The sequence below is a fragment of the Struthio camelus genome, chromosome 1 (genome assembly GCF_040807025.1).
Source record: "Struthio camelus isolate bStrCam1 chromosome 1, bStrCam1.hap1, whole genome shotgun sequence".
NCBI lineage: Eukaryota > Metazoa > Chordata > Aves > Struthioniformes > Struthionidae > Struthio > Struthio camelus.
This window is the reverse complement of record NC_090942.1, coordinates 192,776,769-192,796,730: the sequence shown is the minus strand read 5'-3', so window position 1 is coordinate 192,796,730 and position 19,962 is coordinate 192,776,769. Positions and strand designations below refer to the sequence as shown.

The window sequence follows — 19,962 nt, the reverse complement described above, 5'->3', positions numbered from 1 at the left end:
GCTTTCGCAGTCCCTTTCTACTTTCAGAAACGTGCTTTCCAAGTTCCTGGTGTTACGCTCCGACCGTTGCTTCAGTACAAATTTCCAGCTCCGCTTGCCACGCGGACGGGCCCTTCTGCGCCCGCCTGCTGTGCTGCAGGGGGCTTCCTAAAGGCAAATGTTGGGCTCGGACGGGCCCTTCTGCGCCCGCCTGCTGTGCTGCAGGGGGCTTCCTAAAGGCAAATGTTGGGCAGGAGCCGGCTGTTCCCAGGGCTCCTGGGCTGCCATCTGGCGTTGAGTGACCCCGCTGGGGACAGAGGGGGATTTGTATTGCCCAGTGGCCCCCTAATTAGTACAGTCCTGCTTTAATTACATGGCAGTGCCAGTGAAAAGGAGAAACTCTTGACCTGCTGGAAGGCCGCCTGCGGCTCTGCAGCGGTGGGTTTGCCCTCCTCACCCCATGTCCCTGGGGAGGGAGTCATCGTAGTCGCCCTGGAGGAGGCCTTCGCTCTCCATAGATACGGAGATGATGGAGAGGAGCCTCCAGTGCCTGATATTTGCAATCATGATTTGCAATCATGCTTTGCAAATATCAGGGTCTTTGCAAATGCTCTTCCATGGGAATATAAAAGCCAAAAACTGAGATTTTTTTTTTCAAAAGACCCAACTCCCATCTCCAGAAGCAACTCTCAATCTCTTTGGTTCCTTTAGCTTTTGATTGACAAAATGACACTCTAAAATCGGGCGTTTTTTGGAATCTGTGATTGTGCAGCAGATCCTACCTAGATGACTTGAAAGACACTGCACTGGAGTAAAGTGCACAGTACTTCAAGAGACATTTTAGGGAAAAAAGAAGCAACTGGAGAATATCTGCGTATTCCCTGTGCTTGCTTAAAACGTAAACACTTTCATTTGCTCTATCTGCTAAACAAACGAACGAGTAAGGGACTCCCGTGACAGGCATATTTTTAAAACTATTTAAAATCTCAGTGGACTTGTGTGGTAGTTCGGGCCTCAAATTTGACCCATTTCATTATTCTAATTTGATACGTAATACCCTCTGCCTTTGGAGTCCATTTCAGACTAGTCTTTTCTACCAAAGCAACCTAGGTACGTGTTGTGTTCCTTCTCTCAACTGCGTAAAAACACTCCCTGCTGTGGCATAATTATGCTTCTATTCACACATGTTTAGGGCAAAAAATTACGCTGAGCCATTAGGAAACACTTTTCAAGAAGAAAAGGAAAAACCAATGGAAAATTGCGAGCTCTGCCAGGCGAAGCCCAGAAGATTTTGCCGCAGCGGTTTGCCGTTACAGCCCCCATCCATCTAGGCTTTCCCTACACAAGTTATACCTCCCTCCGCAGCCGCAGCATCGGCAGGGTGAGCTGAGACCAGCGCTGCCCTGGTCCACTTCACGGTGGTGGACCTTCCTTTAGATTGCTAATAAAAAAGGCGTCATGTTCAGATGCCGTGTTACAAACTAGAGCAGCTGAGGCCCTCGTTTGCATTTTTTTTTGCTTTTGCTGTCAGTATGCATTACTCTGTTGGCAACCGGGATAGCAGACAGGTCTAGGCTGTGCTTTGGAGTAAGGCCTGGAGGTTTCCAGCTGCTGCTGCAGCAGCACGAGCAGCTTCTTCTTGTAATAAGTTCATAATAAATCTTTCCTGAGCAGAATTTAGATTTATAGAGGAACGTAGGGATTTTTCCAACCTTCATTTCAAAGAAGTATGCTAGGGCTATCACAGTATTGTATATCATGCCTGAGACATGTTCAAAACATGAGTCTGCTGTTTTAAAGCGAAGGCTAAAGGGAGTTAGTCCTTGGTGCTCTCTGCCTTCATCTCCTAGCTGTAAAACAGGGTTAATGTCACTGCTTAATCTCAGAGGAAAAATTCCAAGTTTGGTGAAGCATTTAGATACCTCGGATGGCAGCACTCACCCATACACAGTGCAGGAACCGCAGGACTGCGTTAGTTTTTGGTTTGCGCAGTAAAGGTGAAGCAGGGCCGAGGACCACACAAAGATTGCTCAATGGGAACCTGTGGAAAACAAATGGGTGAATTGTGGTTTGTTGTTTGGGTTTTTCTAATGTGCTGAAATGAAGCATAAGGGAGCTCGGCTGGGTCTGTATCTTAATTATTTGCAAGTGGATCATCTTCTTTAGTAGCTTTATATATATATTTATATTTATGTGTGTGTGTATATAAATATATATGTATTCTATCTGACAGAGCCAGATGAGCCCCCATATAAATTATCTGTAGGATTTAGCACACCTAGGTTTACTGTGTATAGTATAAAATTAATATTAGGCTGTTCTCCTGCAAATGAAAAGGTCAATTTGTGAAGGAGAGTGAGGGTGAAATCAAATATTTTGCCAGTGGCTTCTGCAAGTTTGGCTCTAGGTTTGTACAAGCCTATGCTGGGGGAAGCTGCACGTTTTGCCCTGTAATGAGAGCCAGGGCTGTTCCTTTCTGCTCTATCTGCTTCGCAGCTCCCGCTCCCCTCTATTTCTTACTTACGCACTGTGGTAGGGCTGCCTGAAATGTAAATACTGCCTGGATTTTAATAAGATGGAAAACATTATTTAAGGGCTCCCTGCTTTCTCTGCCACGGCTGATCCTTGCTTCCAGGAGAAACGGCCACAGGGAGGTCTGGCCCAGGTGCTTCAGCTGTGATTTAGGTGTGTGAGAATCCTTCTGCAGAAGCAGTTTGTGTTTTGCTGGGTTTTTTTAATTGTGTTAAGTATGGCTGCATGCAGGAATTCTCCAGAAAGCAGCATGTGTAGAAGGAACCTTTGGAGGAGTGGTCAGATTCGCAAGCTTAAATTGAACATATACAAACTTTAAAGAAAATTTTTGACTTGGTGAAAAAGCAGCGGTTTCATGTCTCTGAACAGCTCAGGCTGTTGCCTTTACTGGTTTAGAACAAATACTAAAAAAAGTAACACCGCCGCAAGTAGAACAACTAACTTTTCTCTGTATATCTCAACATGAACCAAAACGCTGCTTAAGTACATGCTGACGCACGTGTCTTGCCCAGACCGATCTCAGTCCAAACGGCCGGCGTGGTAACACTTAACGGGAGACGGGATGTGCAGACTGCTGGGCGCTCACGGTGATAACTCTCGCTACCAGCTCTGTAATCTCGAAATGTCACTACTCTGAGCTGAAACATTTAACCCTTGGCTGAGGAGGGGGCACTGCCCAAAGGAGAGTTCCTAGCGAAGTGGCTACGTTAGCTCTTGGCTTCGGCAGCAAGGGTGCTGCTGTCAAACTGACGTGGTTTTGAATTGCACCTTGGTGTCAGCAGCACAACCCCAAGTGTCTGGGGGCGTGAAGCTTTGCAAAGTCTTAAAATCCAGGAAGGAGCTTTTAGGAGAATTCAACAGGGCTTGTGCTTGTAATATAAAAGCTACTGGGGAGGAATGAAATCGCTGCTTGCGATTTCCCCAGTTTTATCTTTATTTAGTATTTTACTCAACATCTCAGCTCTCGGAGTACTCCAGGAGCATTAGCTAACCTAAGCAAACACATATTAGCTTCTCTTTAAAAGAAAAAGAAGAAAGATTTTTGGCCCTTAGAGATGGGAGAGAAAAATTTGAAACTGTGAATGCTGCAGGCGTAGAAGCTGCATGTATTAACTTCTATGACTCTTGTGGACGTGACCTATGGACTGCTTTTTATGCTTGTGGTTGCAGGGATATACCAAATGTTGTTAGAGCCCTTGAGCTGATCAATTTGATTCTGTAGTTTGTTGCTATTACCTCAAACCCAGTCACCTACTCAGAGATAAATGCTCTGTGCATTAAAGCATTAACACTGAGCATTCAGGGACTTCTCTTGTTTTCTTCTCTCTTCTCATTTAGAAATCATCAGAAAGGGTTACTAAATTGGGACACACTGCTTCCAAGCTAAGGCTGTACGAGAAGCAAAAGTCATACCAGAGAGGCAAAAATTCATCACTGGAGGGTTTTTACCGACTTGATACAGGTTCAGTATCCAAGGGTTTGCCTGCATATTAAGGTTATTTCTGGTTTTTATACTTGATGAACTCCGTGTGTGCATAAGATGCTCCTGACCAGCATGGAATTAATGATGTAAAATTGATCAAAATTTCAAATCAGGCAGGTTCTCCTTTGTCTCTGGGAACTGAACAGGTAAATTGGGGTGGCTATTTATTTTAAAAGGTTTTGAGTGGTTTGCAAGGTGCAAGTTGACTGAGAACTTCTTAGAAGAGGTTAAACCCCCCCCCCCCCGCCTCATTTGTGACATTTTGCATGGACGTATCGCTGTGTTGGTTGCTTAGGTTACTGTTGCTGGATTTAGTCTGATGATAAAAGTCAGGTAGGAGTTAAGCCGGTTTAGGTTTATGCAGTAGTGCTACAGTCTGAGCTCTTCTGCCTCCCATGTACTTCTCTCTGTGCATTTCAGATGTAAATTCGGATTTCATCTCAGATTTAAAAATGACCAGGAGGAAGAGCTAAATAATCAGCTACTTCCTATTGTGCAGGAGCTCTGGTCTGACAAAGTCTTCCCTTCTCTCTGCAACCTGGCTCCTCTTTTTGTGCCAAAACTCTCAGTGGAAAAGGAATAAAGTGTTGCACGTTTACGAGTGGGTTTATTTAGCAGCGGGTGCACTGTACATGGAAACCTTACTTTTCCTTTTCATAGTCTGCTCTGTGCGAATGCCCGGGGTGCTGGAATAGGGTGCTTTTATTAACTACCTCTTGGTGTGTCTCAAAGATTGCTCCGTCCACACGAGGCAAAACGTCTCCCCTGGCATTTAAGGACCAGGCGATGAAGCCTGCTGGGAGCATGTCCAAGGCATTTTCTCACGGATCTGGGCATGGACCTTGTCTTCTCGCTGCTTCCTGTCCAGTTGCCCGACTGCTACCGCAGCCGTGTTCCCATGGGCAGCCCGAGCTCGGCCCCAATGGCCGTCTGATGCCTGCTGGCGTGAGCGGGGCAGGGAATCGACTGTTGCGACTCCTCCTGGTTTCATGGCAAGTTTCCCAACTCAGCAAACGCACATCTTTGGCAGTGTGCCTTTGGTACTGCTGGGCCTATGGAGCAACGACCAGATTCGCTGCTTCTGTGCGCGAAAAGGGCTTGAAATGCTCCTGGCCGCATCCCTCTACAGACTGAAAACCACCCCAAGCGAGAGCTTTGCGTGGTCCTGCCGAGCCCGGGCAAAGCCGGTGCCCTTCTTCCCACGACTTCCTGGCCATCTTTAACCCACTGGAGCATCATTAATATTTTCTAGAAATTTGCTCCCCAGATGGGTCCTGTGGCTGGAGAGCATCTTGGCCCCGATCCCCTCCTGCCCCATTAGGGCCTTTCCCTGGCAGAAAGTAGATGCTGCAGCCAGGAGGTTTGGGTAGGGCAGCAGCAAGCGTCACTTTCACTTCCAGCTTGGTCAGAAAAGCTAGTTTTTTTCTTTTTCCACTGCCACAGTGATCTGTGGTTTGTCAGCTCTAAACTTGCTCATGATAATTCACCAAGTTCTAAAAGAAATGCAAGAACAAGGCCAGGCTGGAGCTTTCCCGCAGCTCCGTTAGTGAGCAATGCTCACACGCATTATTTTCTTTTTGCTGCGTTTAAATCTTTGAAAATTCAGACTTTGATGGCGTGCTGGCAGTTTCTGCTCCTGGGTAAATCTTTGCCAACGCTGCGGCGTTGGCCACGGCTCACTCCCTCGGGCTGAATGCGCTGGACTGAACGGCTGCATATGAATGTGAGTGACGCCGGGAGGACACAGCACCACAGCACAGACCATGTATAAATAACCTAGAAAACGCGGGCAGGGTATGACAAAAGCAAACGGTCTGTCTGGCACTTATTGCTTAATTTTCTCGACTTGGCAGTTGATAACTTTAATTAGACTGCTTGGTTGCGTTGTAGCTTTCATTTCCCCGCTGAAACTTTCTGCACTGTCTGACTGTCCTTGCTTTTTTTTTTAAATTTAGCTCTATTAGTTATACTACTTTACCTTTTTTGCCTTTCTAAGAGGTTGACATTGTTTTTAGGGCTGTACTTGTACTAGAATCATGGGAATAATGTGCTTTATAGGATGCAGTCTTGAAGTTCATAGCAAGGACATTCCTGGACCCGGGATGCTTTTTTCTTCCATGTATTTTCTTTCCCACCGCTTTTTTCACCTGCAAGAAAACAGCAATAAATGCCATTTAATTCCACCACCAAAAAGGAATGAAAATCACTTTGAGGCCCTGTTTGCAGGGTTTTTTGATGCTGGAGCTAACCCTGTATGGCAGCAGTCGCTGCTGCTCGGACAGGGCTGCCACGGCGCAGGGGCCCTTCGCAGCTGCATTTTGCAAATAAGCATCCAAGCAGCCCATGGGCAACACCAGCACCGGACTTTTCCTTTTTTTTAATGCTTAAATTAAGATGTCCCTGGCATACTTTTGCTGATTTTTATTTTGCCAAGGGGTCCATGCCAGGCCATCGCCCCGTTTCGGCTGGGGGGGGGGCGATGCCGTCCGTGCTCAGCAAGGAGTGACAGCGCCTGGAGTCCCCGTGGCCGGGCGGCCCCTGGCAGCCAGGGAAGAGCTGCCTTCATTTGCTCTCTTTGTTTGCTGTCTTTGTTCTGCTTTCTGGACTCTGGTTTCCTCTGCAAATGTTTTTTCCCCCCTCCAAAGTGGCCTCCTTCAGCTGGTTTAAATTGAATTACTGCTGGGACGTGTGCTGTTTCAGGAGAGAACAGGGACGAGCAGATGCCTGCTGGCCCTGTCCTGGTCTGACATTTGGGTCTCTGGAAATACTACCTGCGTTTGGCAGTGGACCTCTAGCACGGATCATCATTTACTTTGTTCAAGGATAAGTACTTACTAAGTGCTGTAAAAAAACAGCAAATAATGAGGAGTAAAACTTACACCTTTTTCTACAAGGAGAACAGGCCCCTGCTCAGTGTGTGGGCTGGTGGTCTGTTGCTGAAAAATAAAATCAAGGTGATGCTTTACTTGTCTGATGCTTCGCTGGTCTTCAAGCTTGAAAAAGCGAGTTGGCAGGAGCCAGGGCTGTGAGCCGGCAGTTGCCTCTTCAACCCATGCTTGCAGGAAAAAAATGGAGATTTCTGATGCTTGATTTTTCATAACACATTTCCCTGAGTCACATCCAGGACTGCTGCCCAGATGCTGTCAAAAATGCCAGGTTGCTGGCACTCAGGTTAGGCCTCCCAATGAGCCAGACCAGGCAGAGTGTCCTAGCATCTACTCCAGTCCAAGGTAGATGCCACAAGAGGAAGGCATGAAAATTCAATTTACAAAGGTATCTGCTTCTTCTCGATTCATAGCTGCTCTTTGGAAATACATGCCTCAGCCTTGTTCTAAAATGATATTTTTCTTCCCAAGAAAACCTTCAGTTTGGTCTTTCCAAAGACTTTTGTTTCCTTTATTAAACTCTGCTTGGGACCATGTGTATTTGTCCTCTTGTTGTAGAAACTGATGGCTTCGCAACCCCGTCACGATGATTGCTTGGTTAAAAAATAAATATTGTTTGTCTGTACGTGAATTAAGTAAGGTGTTACTGCGGGGCTGGTGTTTGCCAAGTGAGTTTTATTTGTGGGAACAGTAGTGGCCTGCTGAAAAACCTTGTTGCCGTGTCCAAATGTGGTTAGCCGGTATATGCAAATGAAGAAAAAAAAAAAAAAAGGCCACAGGGAGAATAGCAACTTGGAGAACAGTTCACGAACTTTGTGAACTTCAGAGAAATTGTTTCTCGTAACCATAACAGGCAAGAAGTCAATCATGCTGTACTGATTTAAAGTATGAGAGCTTTTGACATGAAAAGCTTTATATCAATTCAGAGCAGAGGTTTCTGTTTCTGGTCAGACACACAGCGGTGGCAGGCACGTAGATGTGGGAAACTCAGATTGCAATCGCTGCGTCGTGGGGTTCGGAGTCTGGACCTGAGCCTTGGCCTCAGATATCCCCCCAGCTACAAACCCAGGATTTTTAACAGTATCTGGGCAGCGATCTCAAGGCAGTCCTGGATGCGACTCAGGGAAACGTGTTGTGAAAAATCAAGCATCAGAAAGAAGTGTGGATGAAGATGAGGCCAATTAATTGACCCTTTGATGCCAAAATACTTCTAATCGTCGTTTGCCTCTTGTCATGATCCTAATTCTATTACTGGTTTTTAATACCATTTCGTCATGGTATTAGTCTTTTTAAGAGGTGTCATCACATGTGGTTTTGCTCCTTGGTTGTTCTTGTAATTTACTTGCGGTGAACCTTTATAGGGGATATTTCAGGGTTTCTTTAAGAGGAGGGTATTAGTCTACAACCACAACTATACCAAAATGGTAATTATAACATTCCCCAGGATTACACAGTCTGTTTTCTAACAAAATGGTTTTTGGCAATCTTTTCTTCCATGTCCTATCTGAAAAAAAGCTATTCTTATGAAACGAATCCTTTAGCCATCCAGCACGCATCTATCAGTCAGTGAAATGAGCTGTATCTCACCTGGAGGCTCAGAGGAAAACTGAGGCCATTCAGGAGAAATCCAGTATTAGTGGAAATAATAGTGTAAGCTTTCTTTTTGCACCTGATTGCTGTGCACTAATGTTAATGTATGTTGTTTCAAATAGAGAATACTCAAAGTGTGCAGAACTAAATTAGATCGAACAATTCCTGCAGTTGAGCATAGCAGTAACTTAACCTGTGCAGATCTCTGTCTTGGAGCAGTTGCTCTTTTGGGGATGGCTCCCACTGCTCTCACATGGGCCTTGGGCTGTCATCTTCTCCTCACGGCCAAAAATTACCCCAGCGGCTTCTGCCGCTGGTCTGGGTCTGCCTGGTGAGGGCAAGATCCCCACGAAACGGGGCCAGGGCGCGTCAGAGGAACCCCAGCGACCGCCTGGTGCTCGCCACCAAAGCGTCTTGGAAATGCGTGTTTAGGAAGCAAAGCTCAATGGAGGGCTGTCCCACGTGGCTTTTGCAATAGCTGCCTGCTCAGCCAGATCAACTCATTATACAGAAAAACCTGCAGCAGTAGTGCTCGGCTGCAGCTCCCGTCCAAGTGTTCCCTCGTTGAGCTGCTGCGGGGCCGTATTTCTAAAGCGTTGAAAAGAAACTTGGCAATTACAGAGGAACAAGGACAATTCGCAAGAGCAGAAGTAAGCTAACGCTTGAGTTGAAACAGTTTGGTGTAATGGTAGAAGTTGTGAGTGGGGTCAAATATGGAAGTCATGATGTGAGCCCATGAGAGGAGAATTGTCCTGCCTGCAGTGCTTTTATTACCATTGGATTTTTTTTGGCTCCCTGCTTTCCCTCTCTTTGGGAACCGATGGAAAATTCATGGTCAGAAATTAAAAGATAAATCTGTGCTGAATTTTCATCCTTGGAGGTGTTCAAAACTGACGGACAAGGCCTTGAGCAACCTGGTCTGATGCCAGAGCAAGATCCAGCCTTGGAGGAGGCCCTGCTTTAAGTCCCATATCGAGCCAGATATCCCTTCCAAATTAGTCTATGACTTGGCCACTTTTGCTACTTTGGCCACGTTTAGCCCCTAGTCACCAGATGCAAGGCCAAGGAAAAGCAGATCACGCTAACAGCTGAATACTGACCAAATATAAGGCCATTAAAGAGAGCTGATGAAGCTGTGAGAAGCTACCAGCAGAGACCAGAGGCAGGGAGCAGGTTACAAGGCTGGAAGGGAAAATGCAGCAGCAGGACTATTACCTCAGTAATGCTTTTGCTTAATAAAGAGACCCAAACAAAAAACTGGTGGCAAAAAATTAAAAAAGAAAGAAACAGCCTACTTAAAAGCTCTTCCTGATACAAAAAATCTCCTTTTGGCCTTGAGACAGCCAAGACCAGAATTATCAAGGGAACTGAGTTCACAGCCAGAAGAGCTGCTGGGAAGGGATCTTCAACTACCAGAGTGGGCTCTGGGGCCCGTTACCCAAAGAATACTTCAAATTTGTGACAGGAAAGTGTCTTGAGGACTTTTCTTTTGTCTGCCACTGAAATCACTGCAGATGCTGTGTTGTGTAATGCCAAGGAAGATGAAAATTGTGAATTCCTGCACGCCCTCCCAGCTGGCAGCAGCTCCTACAGGATTAACAAAAAGAAAAAGGAGTATCTGATTTCCCTACCTATAGCTGACTAATTCCTACAAACTTCATCGCTGCTCCATTTGAACTGGGGAGGTTTTGCCACCGGCGCATTTAAGAGCCACTGTAGGAGCACAGTGCAAGGGTTTAGGATTAAAGCAGGGCAGGACTAGTTAGGTTTACTAACATGCTTTTTTTAACATGCTCTTCAGCACAGGAAAAAATGGAAAATAATTAGAAGAAGTAAACTCTGTGTTGCTCTTTGAAATGTTATGAGCCAACATCATTTTGATAACCCCGTACAGTGGATAAGTTGCATAAAGTGAACGAGTCTCTAGAAAAGCCTTATTCCAGGAAACAAGGATGGTAAATCACATGATGCCCCATGAGATGGGGTAAATTGCCAAATTGCCGCTTCAAGGGAAGAGAGCGTTTTCGGTAACTAGGATGTTGGCTAATCTGTTTCAGACGTTTGCGATTCCCACTGCCAGGAGAAACCCCTTCTTCCCCAGCCCCTGCCTCGTTACCTGAGTTTGTAATTGCTGATCTCTACCAAAGGCTTGTGGCTACCTCTATTTACTGCCAGAGGAGCCTACTTTTTCCCTTGGAGAAAACTGCCAAAATTTTCCATTGGGAACTCGGCAGTGGTACAACCCTTCAGTGCCTTTTTTAACCACAAGCAAATAATTCTGTAGAGTTAAATGCGCTCATCCAGAGCCCAAACATTAAGAGTAAAGCAGCAGCAGGACAACCCTTTAATCCATGACGAGTTTAAAAGACTGACCCTAACACTTTGTTTTGTACCATCTAAGTCGCAATATCTAAACACCAATGAACTAAGGAATTTTTTTCTTTTTTGGCGGAGCAATGCAATACAGAGCCTTTTTTTTAATGTTGTGCCTCTAGGACGGTTGTTTGACACAGATGGATAAGCAACAGAGATGTGTCTTTTTTCATTTACTCGCTATCCGGTTGCACAAATAACCTGAGCCTGTTTGTCTCTGCCTGGATTCTCCCATCTCCTAAAAACCTCTTGGCCTGGTTTGGACAGTTGAATACAAAACAGATGCCTTGGAAACTTGGGTGTTAAAAGCAAACTACGACTATCTACAGCAAGCCAAAGTCTGCATATATTAACTGCAAATATGAAAAGGTCTGAGGATATGATTTTATCCTCCTTGCTATGTAACAAACTTATGTTTGTTATATAATTCATTATATAGTTCAGTGCAATTTAACTAAACCGATAACTATGATTACTGAGGCCAAATGAACACTGAAGCCCTATTTTATGGCATCTAATAGTTCTTTTAGCCACATATTAATGTGGCTAAAAGTTGTAACTTTTTTCACTTGGAAGGCTTTCTTTTATTGAGACCTTCCTGTAAAAGGTCTTGTCATATCCTTTTACAGTTCTGTCACTGTTTCTTTACGGATGAAATTCTGTATTCCAGCTGATGCCCTCTACGAACTGACGCTACTAACACCACTGGTAACAGCTGGATGATTAATTTCTTAAAAATTGTAAAAGGCACTGGTGCAAGGAGAAGAGGATCTTATCTGTGCATTTTTCTTTGGTGTTTCTAGGTTGAATGAGTTCTTCCTTGAAAGCAGGTGACTTCTGTTGCCTAAAAATGTTTCTTCTCTACCTCCTCTCCCACCACTCTCATTCATTTCAAAATACAGTAGAGACTAAAGCATCCTGCTAAATTTCTTAGTTTTAATCTTAACAGAATTTTGAGCCCTGAGAGCCCCTAGGCCCAAAGAACCACGATTTTAGAGGTCTTTCCTTCAGTGGATTAAATGGAATTGGACAGAGACTCTCACCACAAAAGAGGGTCCCAGGCCCTTGAGCATTTCAACTCCCCGGTGAGCACAGAGACCCTTTTGGCTCTCATGCCTGTGCTACACCATTTCCTGTAGGATGCTTCAGTCTAATGTTAAAATGCTTGAGAGACGGAGCTTCTTCTTGGCTGCTCAGTGCACCCTTGGGATATCTGGAGGACGATTTGCCATGCAGGTGCATGCTAAGCATTTAGCACTCAAATTTGATTTCCATAGGTTTAAATTATCCCAAGGAAAATTATGTACCTTTTTCATGGAAAAATATAATTTGATAAAAAGAAGGAATGGAAAAGAAAGACCTAAAACAAGCAAGGCCGATATCAATATATATACATCTTCAAACCGCGTTACAGAATCTCACCCCGACTTGATGCTGTGCTAAGAGCATTTAGCAGCCGGCTGTTTGCTTTCCTGCGCTTATGCGTGTCTGGTTCAGCTGGTCCCTTTGGCTTCGGTGCCTTCCATGCGGGGATGTGGGATGTGAGCGGAGAAAGCGGTGGAGCAGAGCTTGCCCTCGTGCCCCTGCAGCGATCGTTGCTGCAGAGTAGAGGCACTGGCACTCGAGGCAGCAGAAACAAGAAAACCTGCTCTGTCCCTCGCGTGCATCTCTATAATATCTGGCAGAAAGCATTCCTGTGAAGCACTAGCCATGCGTGCAATAAATGCCCAGAGCCTGGAGACACTGAGGCAAGCAGGTATGGAGAGCCCAGGAGATAGGGCCAAAAATGCTCCGCAGAGGGAGTTTTGCTGAGCAGGTTTTCTGGTGGGTTTCGGTGGAGCGTGGCAGGGTTCTCCTTGCTGTGGTGCATGCCAACTGGACGTCGCTGATGTTACAGGAGAGGCTGAGGCTGGGATCCCCCCAGCAAGCGTACCTGGGGCTCGGGGTTGCCTGCTGCCTGCAGCATCACAGACCCAGGCCCTGCAGCAGCTCTTCCGGGACGGCCAGAGCCTCTTGTGGGCCCTGGCCGGTGCGAGCGGTGCAGCTTTGCTGCCTCTAAATTTCGTTTTTATTTGCGACCTTAAGTGATCAGCATGAAAAAGAGCCAACGTTTTGCAGGAAGAGGTGGAGAGACAGTGTGGCAGTTTCCTCCCCACCACATACAGAAATAAATGACCTTTTGTTCCTTGGCTTCTCAAATGGGAAATCCACCCCCAGCAGGACACAGAGGAAACTCAGTTTGAAACAAACGTTACTCCTGGAATTTGCTGAATCACAGCCCAAGGGCGCACTGCACATTTAAAGATGAGCAATGAGACAACTGACAATTTTTTATATGGTCTTAACTTGAAAAGGCGAAAAAATAATCTCCCTAGCATTGTCTTTCATTTACTATCTGTTAGGCGGGCCATTGCAACAGAGACTTGAGGAAGGGTACCCAAGTGCAAACTTTAGTGTCTCCTTGAAAGACAACAGACAAAAAAGCCTTTCCTGGGGTGAAAGTCTATAAAATGCTTTACATCAGCATTTTTACTACATCTTAACTATCGAAAGTGAGGCAAAGTCAGTCTTCTATGATGAAAGGGAAAAAAAATCCGCTAAAAGAAAGGAAGACTGTTTTAACTAGACAGCACCACTTGAACTTCACACACCAAAAGAAAAAACGTGCTCCTGAAATAGTTTCCAGAGATCCTTGCACAAGAGTGGCTGATGGTTAGGCAGAGCCCTAGCAAAGCCGATATGTACCTTTTTTATCGGTTGGGTTTTGCTCACTGAAAGGCTTCTCAGATGCATACAGAACTGAAGCGGTTGCAGTGTTCCCCTCCCAGCGTTAATGCAGACCTGCTCCCCCACTACCTTTATTTGAAGAGGAAGAGGGAGGCGTGATTCATCTGCATTTTGCCAGCCCCACAGGGGTGCCCCGTGTACCTGCAGGAGGTGCGGCTCCCTGGCAAGGACCGCTGCGTGACAGCTCCATGTTGCAAGCCACCGTCTCTTGGGGTGAATTTCAGCACAGCGCATGGATGTGACTAGCCAGCAATAGGTCTTGAGTGACCTGAGAGAGTCATATTTCCTCCCTTGGGGCACAGTATGTCAAGTTTGCATCTTTTCCTAAAAGGAAAAACAAATATAAATCTGAAAAATAAAAAACTCCAAGGAGTCCAGCCCAGATAGACTGCACAGTATCGCAAGGGGTCCTAGAGACCATATTTTGCTGGATATTTCTGTGAGCAAAGGCTGAAGCACTTACAGAGTTCTCTCTCGCCTAGAGGTGACGGGCACTGAGAGCCTCCACAACGTTTGCACAGCTTGTGGGTGTGTAAGATGTGCTACTGTGTTGAGACTTTAGGTCAGCTCCAGAGCTAATGCTTTTTTGCAGCAGTTGTCACACAGTTGATCTAACAATACAAATATACCGTCATGTGTGTGATAAGCGATGCACTGAATGCTCGTGTGTGATCTTCTTTGAAAATAAACTGAAAAAGGGCAGGAGGCCAGAGGAGCTGGGAATAAGAGAAGAGGATCACTGTACGGAGGGCAGCCAAGCCTGGCCCAGCAGGACATTTGTCGCATATTGTGCAGCGTGCACCAGGCTGAAAGTTAACTATCTGTTTGAGTTTTAACCTTTTTTTTTTTAAATGAAAAGCTAAATCGCTGCCTCGATCCTTAGTCTGCCTGTTCTCCATTTTGAGGGAACCCTCTTCTCATATTACAGTGGACTGTAAAACCAACGCCGGTGGTATTTTGTGAAATAGCAATGGCTTTAGTGATTCATCTATTGATCCTTACATGTTTCACCTGCCTTTACGTTTGCACACCTTCTCTGAAGCTTGTTAGGTGGCTGTGGTGCACGATTGTTTCATTTGACAAGGCATTCATAATGCTCTAATTTCTTAAAAGTAAACCCAAATACAGATACAGGAAGCTAGGGTAGTGATTCTACCAACTGATGAATAACTTGAGTATCTGAAATACGATGTGATAGAATCGTTAGTCCGTTGCCTGCTAACACGCTACAGAAATAGGCTTCTTCTGTTAAAAAAAAAAAAAAGGAGAAGAAAAAGGAAAAAGAAACAAAGCCAGAGTGAGGCACCTAGGGCACAGTTTTAATGAAGACTGCTTTCAGGTATTCCACGACACACAGTAGAGTAATTCAGGGGCAAATAGGGGCCACTCTACCCTCTCTTTCATAAAATCCTCATACCCCACCCACACTGAATCGTAGCCTGTTTTCTCCCTTCCCACCAACCACCCAAAATCTGGGGTGCAAAATACCCCTAACAGAGCCTGTTCCATCCCCAGCTATGTCATAAAAGCATACTATTTCCAATAAATAATACATGGATGCAATTACAAGTCTGTTTAAGAGAGAATGAAAGAAAAGAAAGTAAAAGCAGATGAGCTCAGTCCTGAGTGAATCTATTGCCAGAACAGAAAGGCCACTTTCTAAATAATTCAGAAGTTCCCTCATTGTGTTCAGAGATGAGGACAGCCCTTATCCCAACTACTTCTTATGTGGGCAGAACAAATGTTCAAGCCTTGTGTTTCACGTCTCTGAATTCACAGGAGCAGAGCCAAGGGTAGCTGAGTCCATGTAGAATTTCACAGAATTTCAGCCAATTTATTTGTCTGCTGCTTATTATCCATGTATTTCTCTGTGTCCTAAATAGTCATCACAAAGGACTATCATTAGGACTAGCATTACAGGATAGAATCCCTCTCCTTCAATGCCTTAAATATTTCCGTAACTGGATATTTTTTTACTATATTAGCTATCAAACCATTTTGACCACACTCCATGGGGGTGGGGAGAGGAGTAGATAGGAGGAAAGAAGGGCTTACAATATGGCCTGAGAAGCAGGCTTTGAAGAACGGAGCTGACAGTTGAAAACTCCCCGTGGAAACCATCTCATCTCGGGATTAAACCAGGACGCTCTTAGCACGACTGTCTCAGGTTTGAAGGCTGTGATGCCACCAGTTCCCTGGAAGTCAGCATTAATTGTGTAGCAAAGGTGTGGCTGAGTCCATCAGAAACGCTTCTTGAGAAAGCAGTGCCCCTTAATTATATTACCACATTACCAGAAGTATCTGGGAAAAGAAGGCAAAAACTTCCAAGTCACCTGCACACTGATCTTTACCTCTTATTAGCATAACAATTCCCATTAATGGTCTCACAGGCACTGTACACAGCTGTCTCTTCCTTCAGCTATGCAGTGACCTTTGCATCAAAGAGATAATTAGAGGTATGTGAAAGCTTAGTCCCAATGCCACTGAAACCAAAGGATTATTTTCATGAAAACTACGAATTTTTTTTTAATCTAAAATTGATTTGTAGATTAGCACTTTGCTTTCATCCAAAATTTCTAAATTGAAAATTTGTGGGAGGCCCCACAAATCTTACCCAAATTATTTTCATAACATCCTTGCAAATGTCAGGGCCCCTAAGGGCTTTGACAGGCCTCCCTATCTCTGCCCATCCCCTGGGGCCTCCCCCACCCGGGCCCCCATTTCAGCCCAGCCCCTGCCCCGTGACATCGCAGCGGCGCCAGGCTCCAGCCTCACTGCAACCCTGCCCTGCCTGGCCACAGTTCCTGCCGACTCCAAAGCCAACCTGTGGGCAACCATGTGACCCAGCCTCAGCCCGATGGCGGTCCCATGGCATCGGGACTGCCCCCAGCTGCCCTGCTCTCTTATGGGGTGGTGGGACAGGCCCCAGGGAGCCGCTGGCCCCACAGCACCCTGGCAGTGAGGCAGATGTGGAGAAATACGACTCAGAGCAATTACTTTTTTTTCCCCCTCATGCTGTCATCCCCTAGCTGGAATGCTGGAATATGTTGCAATGTCTAGTAGGGAAAAGAAAAGTACTTACCTTGAGTTGATTTCTGTTTGAGCTACTACATCTTTTGTATACAGTTGTAGAATATATTTCATAAATATTTTTATTACAGTCTCTGAATTTATAATTTTCAAAGTTGTTTAGAATTAGACCAGGATACAGGTCCTCTCTGCAGATTCATTTATTCAAGTGGTATTCAAACTGTTCTATTTTTTTCTGCATAAATTGGCAATACTTGTTTGTGCAGATCACTGAAACTCTCATTCCAGGTCCTTCTTCTTACCTCTTCACTTCAGTGACCTCTTCCTCCTTGACTCCTAACACTCAGCTTTGTTTTCTCAGGGCCTTTTTTCTCATTAAAACTGAGCTTCTAGGCTTCCTTACCTATCTTATCACCGTCACTCCCTTTTCTGAGACTATCTGTTAGCACTTCCTCTTACGGTTTGGTCTCTACCCCAGTTTAAGCCATAAACTTCATCTATGCTACACACTAAGTACATGCTGTCTTCATGTTCAGAACTAGTTAATAGTTCTGAAGATAGTTCTGGCTATCTTGAAATGCCTTAACCTCAGTTCTTTCATTATTCTGGTATAAAAAGAAAAAAATGGGCATATTTACAAAAAGCATAAATATTCTATGTGCAAAAAAATCGCTCTCATTCCATCCTCTCACCTGTTTGCTCCTCCACTCGTTGAACATAGAGACTTTGAAGGAAGAACTGTCTTCTGTTGTTCCTTCCGTTGCTATTAAGAGAAAGCCCTACGTAGACTCTCTAATGATGCATAATCACACTGCTTACTCGCACTATATATAATACAGATAATGTCCTCTCTGCCTACTTGCACTATATATAATACAGGTTATGTCCTCTGAATCTGTTAATCCTACAGGAAGTGAAAATTAAAGCTTGGAGGTAAGCTGATGAGGCTATACGTACCCCTCTAGATTAGTCAGAAGGAAACTCTGCTTTGAAACATACAAATCCAGTTTTCCTTAATGGGCCTCTCCTAGTTACAATTCCTCAGGAAAAAAATGTGATTAAAATGACAATATAAGCATGGAATCTGAAAATGTGGTTCTGACAACTAGCCAAATTCCAGGGCAACAGAGGGGTCTCAAAAGCTCGATCCCACTCTGAACGCTCCCCAAATTCAAGCATTTGGATGTAAGGTTTTGTTTGTAGTTTCATTCTTAGCTGACATGTTTAGAGCATTTTATAACAATAATGTATTAATGTATTCAAAAAATACTGGAAGCCATCAACAAGAATGAAAACTACAGACTGATATTTAATAACTTCCTCTCCAAAAAAAAGGATGAAAACAAAGAAAACCTGTGAAAATCAGTATTAATAAATTGTATTTTATCTGGCTCACCACAGAGTGTCACTGTTATCCCACACATTTCTTGATGGAGAGGCTCTCTCAAAAGTAATCAAATAGCTCCTGCCAAAAGACTCTCAGAGCCCTGTGGTTTGATTAGGGAGTACATCCTCCTATAGAGCAGTTAGACCCATAGCATCCTTTAGTGGCAGGATCACTTTGAAAGAGGTTTAGCTGAACAACACCTGTACATACATTTTGTGTACTTATTCATTGACGTCTGTAGAAAGCTGACAGTGAAGACTGCGTAACTTGTGAATGTGATGCCAGCTATGTACAGACAATACTCAGCTCTGTATCATTTTCATACCAGATTTAGTTGGCATCATATCCTAGGATGCTGCAGTTTGCGTGAAAACAGTTGACTGACGGAAAAAAAAATGCTGAAAGAGGAGCAGAGAAATATTTTGAAGAAATTGCTTCTTTGTAGTATCTTCTAACAAATCACTGCTGGTTGCCATCATGAGTCCTCACTGTTTGCAGTCACTCATACAGCTGCAGATGTAGAACAGACTTTTTTCATCTACAACTGACAAATGACTGTACGTTCTACTAAACTTGGATCTGTCTGAGACTATGCAACTTGGTGATCTCCCGTTTCAACAGCACGTACTTAGGAATTAAACGCTGATTCAGGTTGCACTACGGCTCTGGGTGTAATTCAATGCCAGGTTATTGTTCATTTCAAATCTGAAAAGTTTTTGAGTTTGGTTACTTGAGAAAAGCACTTCATATTCATCTGCTACGGTTATCAAAGGAGATGTAAGTTGAGACTATCAGTATAGGGAGAGAGAGCGAGCGAGCGCGAGCGAGCGAGACAGCAGCCAGCTTCTGAGCTGTTAACTCACTGAAGTCAGCAGTGAGTTACATGCATTTGCTGTACACCACATTAAGCATTCCTTTTATTCACCAGTGTTTGCCTCTAAATATCATTGCTTTGCTTGGTTGCTTGCTTTCAGAACTTTTTCAGCTAGTCATAGCTTTTCCAAGATTGAGCTAAGATTTCATATTCCTTTCCCCCCTAAAAAGCTGATGGGGGAAGGTTGTTTTTTTGTTATTGTTGGCTTTTTAGAAAAGGAAAATAGAAAGAAAAAGAACAGAAACTAGTAACTAGCATTCACTAGATTATAAAGTGACTTCTGTCCCATATAGGACATTTTTTAGCTGTTTCAGCCCATTGTAAAGCCAGGAATACAAGGAACATAGCAAAAAACTGACTGCAATTATTGTGCAGTGTTCAAGGACTTATTACACATTGATAACTAATGACAAGTAACTTCATGCTCACATGAAAAAAAACTTGACTGCGGGCTTGTGCTGTAGTACTTGTTAAAGCAACTGGGCTTCTATATATTATAAATCAACAGCTCTTCTTTTTATTACAGTACTGAATAGGCTCATAGTCCTGTTTACACAGCTCCACCTCCTTACCATTTCCTAGCAATGTCAGGAAAGGCAGTCACTCTGAACAGATGATTCCTTTGTGTATCCACACCCATGAGCAGAGTAAGTGTGGTGTATACGCACTGCTGTATCTCTGGCAAAAGGGAAACACTGGTGTACATTTGGGTGGTGTGTATTAGATTGTGATTCCCTTTCTGTCTCTTTTAGAGCCTCTGCGTATCGTCTCATTTATGCCTTCGCCTTCTGTGGCTCTACAAGCTGCAGAACATATTCAGCGGCCTCTTCCTGGTGCCAGCTAAAATGGTCACTCAACAGTCCGGTAAGCAAGAATTTGGCAAGGAAAATCTCTTTTACCCTGGACCTACTGCTGTGCCCTTTTTGCTTCATATTCCAGGGCAAAATTTCTTCAGCCTCACTGATTCCTTCTCATAGCAACCTATCTTAATTGAATTCCTTGGGTGCTGAAACTGATTTTCCTCTTTTTGCCTCTTCAGAAA

General features: G+C 44.5%; 1 long non-coding RNA gene across 1 annotated transcript; it reads right to left on the bottom strand.

Annotated features, from left to right (window-relative positions):
- Positions 1-189: 189 nt before the first annotated feature.
- On the bottom strand, positions 190-18,506 carry LOC104146532 (uncharacterized). The gene is made up of 5 exons (XR_694694.2): positions 18,372-18,506; positions 15,685-15,930; positions 12,265-13,953; positions 5,973-6,141; positions 190-2,020 (listed from the first exon to the last, which is right to left on the bottom strand). It is a non-coding gene; the product is annotated as an uncharacterized lncRNA (long non-coding RNA).
- Positions 18,507-19,962: the final 1,456 nt, after the last annotated feature.